This window comes from Perca flavescens, chromosome 7 (genome assembly GCF_004354835.1).
Source record: "Perca flavescens isolate YP-PL-M2 chromosome 7, PFLA_1.0, whole genome shotgun sequence".
NCBI classification, from domain to species: Eukaryota; Metazoa; Chordata; class Actinopteri; order Perciformes; family Percidae; genus Perca; species Perca flavescens.
Window position 1 is genome coordinate 12,794,776 of NC_041337.1, and position 8,348 is coordinate 12,803,123.

Below are 8,348 nucleotides of genomic sequence, written 5' to 3' on the forward strand. Positions count from 1 at the left end.
GGGATAACATGCAGCAAAGGGCTGCAGGTTGGAACCGAACCAGCAGCTGCTGCAACAAGGACTGGTGAGCTAACCAGGCGCCCCTAGTCATATGTCTATTTCTTTTTCTTTCTTTTTTTCCTGTAAACTGTTCTGTGTGTAATTGCATTCAGAGTCAATTTTCCTGTAGCCTATATACACATACCAATAAAGCCGATTCTGATGAGAAATAAAAATGTGCAGGTCTACTCCACACAGCCATATCATTTAAAAATCTTAATATTTTCGTGTTACAGCAGGGCTTTCTCTCAGTATGGAATCAAACGATTGCATCAACCACGTTTTGTTGCTTGTGGTTGGCTGTTCACCTCAATAGCCTTAATGTTTCGGCTTTTAGTTTGAAATCAAATTCCACTTAGTTCCGGTGTCATGATATTTAACTTTGGGTGAATTGAGCAGCTCACCTCAGCCCAGGCGCGCCGTTGCTCACAGTCACACCACTCTCCCATTCCCACTTTTGATCAGCACTCCCTCTAGAGGTGAAGCCGTGTCTGCAGCAAGCCCGGGCCGGTCAAACACCACCAGCATGAGTCCCAGAAGGAAAAAACAGTCATGTGGAGGAGGGAAAAGTCAGCTGACACCTTCATTCTTTTTTATTTAAACCTTGTTAGGCTGATATACAGCAGCAGTGAACTAAGTACTCAGATCCTTTACTCAAGTAAAAGTAACAACAGTGTAAACATACTCAATATGTAAAATGGCCCCAGAGTGTTACATTTAAGGTCTCAAAAGATATGTGCCTCAAGCCTATTTGTGGGCTCAGTTGCTTAGTTTTGTCCATTTCTCTAGCCAGATCACTGATTAACATGTTGATATAATTTTAGTTTAAAAATCTAAATATTATAAGTCTATAATAATAATAATAACAACAACAACAACAACAACAATAATAATAATAATAATAATAATATAATAACTGCAGTGAATTTGTTAAATTAAACCAGACTCATTACAGGATCTGGTTTATAAGAAAAGTCTTATTTATTGTCAGTGTCTGCACTAAATCAGACATGATAGGGCCATGTTTACAAAAGGCGACAGGTGACAAGGACCTTCTTAAAAAACTGTGTTATACAAACAAAAATGAACAGATTATAGTGAAAAGGTTACAATGGACAAATAATAGATAATAGTAATCAGTTGACCATCAGCGGAAGGCAGGGTGGTCAACATTAGCAATGAGGAATATCACAAACTAGGGTCAACCTGGGAGGCAGGTCAAAGGTGAATAACCTGTCTGCTTGAGAGGGCCAGGGGACTGGTGAGACAGGCTCAGGAAAACCAGTTTGGGAACTGGAGGCAGGTCCATTAAGGCGTCTGCCCAGATGCTGAAGCAACAGGTGAGGTTACTCAGGAAGATGGCACAAAGGTAGTCTGGCTATGTATGTTGCTGCGATATAGCCTGACATTGACACGTCTCTCACACATGGATTACCCTCTCCTTCTGCTATCTCCGCTATCTATTTTGCAAGGGGACGGTTACTGCATCCGGGTCTTGGCGCCTCCCAGGACGGTTGGGGCAATGCAAGACTAGCACAAAGGTAACCTGGTTCGAGACCTCTGAATCATTGGCCACAACTCCAATTTGTTGAGTAATTCAGATAAATTTAATTAACTTGATAGGCTGAATGAACAGAACAGAGTGGCAATTCAGCCTGATTATCAGAGCTGGGTAATGTGGCTCGGGAAAGGGAAGTTCGGGGTCCCCTGCTGGAGCTGCTGCCTCGCGACCTGATCCCGGATAAGCGGATGAAGATGGATGAATGGATGGATACCAGACAAGCACAAAGGAGGCAGACACTACGACTACAGAAATCCCAAAATACTTTCTGCCACTTAAACCAGACAATGTAGAAATCACAAAAAGCAGCAATCTGGACAGGGAGAAGCTGATGATGACCACACTTGGTCAGAGGCTCACAAGACTATTTAAAGCGGTAGAGATGAAAAACTGGATGGTGCTGGACCAACTGAACCAACTCCAAGCTTTGTTGCATGTCATGCCCCCTTTCACAAAAATATTGTGAAAGGCAATCTGATAGTGTATTACTGTAGTCCCTCTTAGAGTTTCAGGTTTGACTATAGACTGTATGTATAAACAAAATAATTTGGAGTAGGTGTTGAAGAAGGGTAAATGCAGTGGTGGAATGTAACTAAGTACATTTACTCAAGTACTGTACTTAAGCACAATTTATACTTCTACTCCACTACACTTCAGTGGCAAATATTGTACTTTTTAACTCCACATTTAATAACTTTAGTAACTTTGCAGATTCAGATTATTAATACAAAATATAATCAACAAATAAATGATGATGTATTATTATTAGACTTTATTGATTCCCTTGGGAGGAAATGCACAAGCTAAAGTAATCAAAAGTAGCCCCACCTTGCATGTGCAACATTTAAATGATGTACAAATGCATCCTTAATATAATAATTAAATAATATACATTATTCTAAAATGAGCCAGTCTACATAGTGAGCCCTTTAGTTTTGTTACTTTAAGTAAATTTTGATGCTAATACTTTTTACTTGAAAAGTAAGCAAGTTAGTAAGTTAAGACACATTTTTAATGCATGACTTTTACTTGAAACAGAGTATTTCGACACTGTTGTTACTAGGGCTGTCCTCGACTAAAGATATTCTTAGACGACTAACACTTATAGGATTTTGTCGACTAATCAATTAGTTGATTTAATTGACAGAGCTGTGCGCTTTGAGAGGTGGTTAAGACTAGAAAAGCACAACATAAATGTAGTTAATTAACCATCTGTAAAACTGAGTTTCTCCATAATTAATCCTGCAAAAGCACCACTTTAAATCTTGTGTTTACCATAAATATGCTCAGAAGTTTCCTGAAATAAATAATTAAGCATGAATAAGCATAAAAAATGACTAATCGACTAAAGAAATGTTAGTGACTAAGACCAAAACGACCGATTAGTCGACTAATCGACTAAGAAGTGGCAGCCCTAATTGTTACATCTTCCACCAATATAACAGCTGACCCTACACAACATAAGGGTAAAGAAGCACTAAGAGATTTAATGAAATGTGCATAAATGCTCTCTTTAACACAGTGATTATTAATATTGTCCAAAAGGTCTGTGATGCGTAACGTTAACCCATATATTAGGCTACTTACAGGTATAGCCTAGCTTAACAGTTTTGACTTAAAGCATAAATACTGGAACAGTGGAAAGATAGCTAACGTTAGCATTGTCAAAACTACAGCAGCAATCACAACAACAACTCTATTTTTAGGTGTAGAAATGGAAAACCTTGTAAATTAGTTTGAAGAACAGTTATGTTAGTTAGCTTACCCGCTGGAGCTATTTCCTGACCAACTATGTAAGTTAACGTTACGGCTGTAGTGGGGTTGTGTTTTCTACCTAACAAGTAAGTCTACGCTAAGTTAAATAAGACCATTTTGGAGTTTTCACTTTATAACGTTCCACAGCCTTACTGCACACAATCTCACCGCCAGCCCTGAACCCACAGAGACGTGTATCAGCCCAGAACCCACAGGGATGTGTTTCACCCCAGAAGCCAGAAGGACATATCACCCCGGAATCCAGAGAGAAACTGTCCTTAAAAGGAGTGGGGAGTAAGATAAAAATGTTGGCTAATGAAAATACAACACTGTAAGCTAGTCTAATTAGGCGACTATGTAGACTAGATAGAGCTAAAACAGAAACGACACATAACTAACTTGTTCGTGGTGTTTTATTTTGAAACAAGGATTCTTTGATTTCAGACATAAGAAGACATGACAGTAAAGGCTCATGCACCATTTCTTTTGGACAGTTTCATAGGTTTACATAAAATGACAAAAACATTATTTGAGAACTTAAACAGACTGGAATGCCTCCAGCTGAAAACGACAAAAGAGCAATCAGAGAGTGCGACTGGTGCCTAGCAACGGTTGCTTAGCTGCATTCCATGTTGGTGGGCGGAGCTTAGCTGGAACCATAGATAGGCTGGAACGTCCTTTGATCTGACCTCAGGTTCTAGAATGCCTTTCATCCTTTATCTATGCCTTTCATGAATGACATCATGACATTTTGCCTATGAGACAGATTCAGACATTAGGGAAAATCATTCTATGCTATGGTTTACTCTACATCGGTTTACTTGTATCTGCTCAAAAAGCTTCTGACAAACCAGTACCTGTAAAACAAGACAAGACATTCAGAAAACACAGCCTATCTAATACAATCACCATGACTGAAATGGAAAGTTCCCAGACAGAGGAGATATCGAAGATCAGAGTGGAAGATGTTCGTCCAGTGGTTGAGTCCTTTTTCAAAAGGATGACATTGGAACAGCAGAAATTATTGAAGGAAGGTGCACCTGATGATGCCACATCAACATTGATGGCGGAGATGATTTTGGACCTAATATCACTAGTGTCTAAATCCATTTTGGCAACTCTGCAGAATAAATACAGCCAAATAATCTCTGAGGAACGTGTTCGGTCCAGTCTGGGCGACACACTTCCTCTGACTTTTGCTGAGGTTCTGCAAGTAAAGGACCCTGTCCACTGTGACAGCTCAAATATATTAAACAACATGTTTGTTGCAGAGGTTGCACACAGCATTTACTCTGCTATCAGCAATAGTGCGGACACTTTGGAACCTGTATTTAGTGAGCGTGTGACTCCCCCTCACAGACTTATGGCAATGGTACGACATGCCTTTAATATGTTGAAAGAATTTATGAGCAAGATGAAAGACGTTTTGTGCTCATGTCGACCACGTAAACCACGAACAAGACAGGACATCGCCATACAGAAGGCTGCTGATGGACAACAAGAAATGGAAGATCAAGAGGAGGCAGATAGTGATTACTGCCATTCAGCAGCCAGATCTGTGGAATCAAAAACCCCGGACAAGGTCTCCAGAGCATCAGAGCACTTTGTGAGTGCAACAACCATGGCTGTGAAGGACATAATTACAAATGAGGTCTGTGGACTCACAGAACCTCTACTGCAAGAAATGACCGACTCCGAGTATGATCAGCTGCAATCTGACACCTCACGGGAGATTCAAATAATTGCAGATGACATTACGCAGTTAATTGTTCAGGAGGTTAACAGTCTGGAAGAGCAAGATGCTGCAAATATTAGTCCAGAACCCAAAGAGACAAGGACCAGCCCAGAACCCTACCCAGAACCGACAGAGACAAGTACCAGCCCAGAACCCACAGGGATGTGTTTCACCCCAGAAGCCAGAGGAACATGTATCACCCCGGAATCAAGAGAGAAACTGTCATTAAAAGGAGTGGGGAGTAAGATAAAAATCTTTTTTGCCACGCAGTTTGCCAAACTGTCAATACATCGCATGGCGACTCAACTAGACAACCAATTCCACCCTGACTCCAAAGTTAAAAGTGAGAAGACAATGCAGTCCTTTGTGACTGATGTTGACTCTCTGTTTGCAAAAGATGGTGTAAAACACCAAGTTGGAAGTGAGGTTGTTTATTGTAAATTGCGGGATATTTCCAATGGTAAAGACCAGGTGTTCAAAGAAGAGCTTACTGGTCTCCTCTACAGTTACGTCTCTGAGGGGAGGATTCCAGAGACTGTCCCAGGATCAAATGAAAGGACACTGTCTGCTTCCCCATCCCGTGATACAGTGTATGGTGAAATACATTGTAAAGTGTGGCGTTACCTTGGACTGATGAAATGGTGGCTGTGCACACAGGCTGGCATCCACAGTGACAAGATGAAAAAGGCTTTCAAGAATACTGAGTCACTATCACCCACCACTACACCGACACCCTCACCCACACCTACACCTACACCCAAACCTACACCTACACCCAAACCTACACTTACGCATATGCCCAAACCTACACCTACGCATACGCCCAAACCTACACCTATGCATTCGCCCAAATCTACACCTACGCATTCGCCTACGCCCAAACCTACACCTACGCATTCGCCCAAACCTACACCTACGCATTCGCCTACGCCTACGCCCAAGTCTACACCTACGCCCAAACCTACACCTACAGTGGCAGTATCTGAGGAGGCAGCTGCCAGACCTGTGCAGAATTCAACAGGACAGGCAGAGAAAAATAAATGTTCCGTCAGGCTACTTGTGCAGAAGTTGGTTTTGCGGACCTTTAACAAAGCGAAGGTGAACACAACAATTGGACATTCAAAAACCATCATTGAGCGCCTGTTCGAAAAGATATGGGCTGAAGTCGAGGGAGAAGATTTTCAAATCACCAATGACACTTATAAACACCTCAGCAAGGCCATTTTAAAGGACATGTGCAAGAAGTGGGGCTGTGCACAGGACGTGCTGGTTTCAATGAATCTAGATGAACCAGCAGTTGACAAATGTATTGTCTCCTTCTTCAAAGAACACCTGATGAAACCAAGGAAGCAAAGTGCCATCAAAAGAGTCTTCTCCTCCATTCCAAAGTTTGGCCAGAAGCTCTTTATTGTTTGGACTATGGCAGTGATTGGCCTCTGTTGTGAGGATTGCCTTTGTGGGACAGAGGACCAGTGATTGGCCTCTATAGGACAGAGGACCAGTGAATGGCCTCTGTAGGACTGAGACCAGTTATTGGCCTCTGTAGGACAGAGGACCAGTGAATGGCCTCTGTAGGACTGAGACCAGTGATTGGCCTCTGTAGGACTGAGACCAGTGATTGGCCTATATAGGACAGAGGAGCAGTGATTGGCCTCTGTAGGACGGAGACCAGTGATTGGCCTCTATAGGACAGAGGACCAGTGAATGGCCTCTGTAGGACTGAGACCAGTGATTGGCCTCTATAGGACAGAGGACCAGTGAATGGCCTCTGTAGGACTAAGACCAGTGATTGGCCTCTATAGGACAGAGGACCAGTGAATGGCCTCTGTAGGACAGAGACCAGTGATTGGCCTCTGTAGGACAGAGACCAGTGAATGGCCTCTGTAGGACTGAGACCAGTGATTGGCCTGCGTGGGTTTTACTCCGGGTGCTCCGGTTTTTTCCCACTTTGAACACCTTTAAACCATGCAGCAATTGGGCATTTTTAATATCTCCCTACAGCTTGGTTTCGTGTTTAACAATAAACTTAAAAAAATAAAAATCTGCTTATCTCTCTTATCATTTGCTGTAAATATTCAACTCGTGCAGAAGTTCTGCCAATTGAGTTTCACCCAGGTCAAATGTTTGTGAAGAAAATACAAACAAAAAAACAACGTGGTCTTTTGCAACAGTGTTTTTTTCATGTGAAAACCAACTGTTCTGGCATCAAAGTTATGCTCATGACCAAAAATAGTTAGTAGATAAAATAGGGTTAGGGCTGTTAACATAAGATATGATTACAATACTCAGTTGCATTACTAAATTCATTTTAACCTAACCAATTTACCGTCTAGAGATCCCTTTCTCCAATATTATGAATTTGTTGTGAGAAAGTGACTTTGACAATAACATTCAAACAGAAATTCTGTTTACATTTGAGTTTTATACACCAGTTTCAAAATATAACATTCTATAAAATCTTTGCAGTGTCCGTGTTCACCAAGTCTCCCTATGTGAACCCTACTGATAGAATTAAACAAATACAAAAATCAAAGCTGTTATAGTATTATACAATATATATGGGACCATTTTGTATAATGAGTACTTTTAATTTGATACTTAATGCAGATTCAGATTCACTTTATCAGCCATTTGCAGTGTAACCCACATTGGAAAAAAATGTGCAAGTAGCTCAAAGTGCAAGGTCAACACATAAGAGAACACAACATAAAAATAGACAAACAAAGCCACATAAAACCTCAATATCAAAATACTGTACAATAAAAATCTATACATAAATTTAAAGTGCCTAGTTTAAGGTGCTTTGTTTAAAGTAATCACAGCTTGTGGAAAGAAACTGTTTAAATGGCGATCAGTAGAACATTTGACAGATTTTTTTTCTGATAATACTAAACATTTTCTTAAGTTTGAATCAAGGACTTTTTCAATTGGGGTATTACCAAATTAAATAAACCTGTTATTCATCATTGATATAAAGATTTTTTCAATTGACTTTTACCTGATAAATGATAAATTCTCAAATATTACTGACATTTAGATTAACTAAATTTCATCCACCAACAAAAACCTACACAGATTATATATGATATGTTGATATCATTGTGTATGTCAATGTAGTATCCTGCATCAAGAGATGTCGGTCCTAAACAGGATTACAAAACAGACTATCCATTTCCATTAGGTGTGAGACCAAATATATAAATTATAGGAAAACATGAAGTATATTCTGTATGCCTTACTTGACATGCATCAAATTAG

At 40.4% G+C, this 8,348-nt stretch overlaps 1 protein-coding gene across 1 annotated transcript in view; it reads right to left on the reverse strand.

Moving 5' to 3' along the window:
* The window catches only part of LOC114558670 (adenylate cyclase type 6), a 40,823-nt gene extending 37,268 nt beyond the window's left edge, over positions 1 to 3,555 (reverse strand). The window contains exons 1-2 of the mRNA XM_028582790.1: positions 3,366 to 3,555; positions 444 to 530 (exon numbers count right to left, since the gene is read on the reverse strand). The gene's annotated coding sequence lies outside the window, so the exon portion shown is untranslated. The remainder of the gene's footprint in view (positions 1 to 443; positions 531 to 3,365) is intronic.
* Positions 3,556 to 8,348: the final 4,793 nt, after the last annotated feature.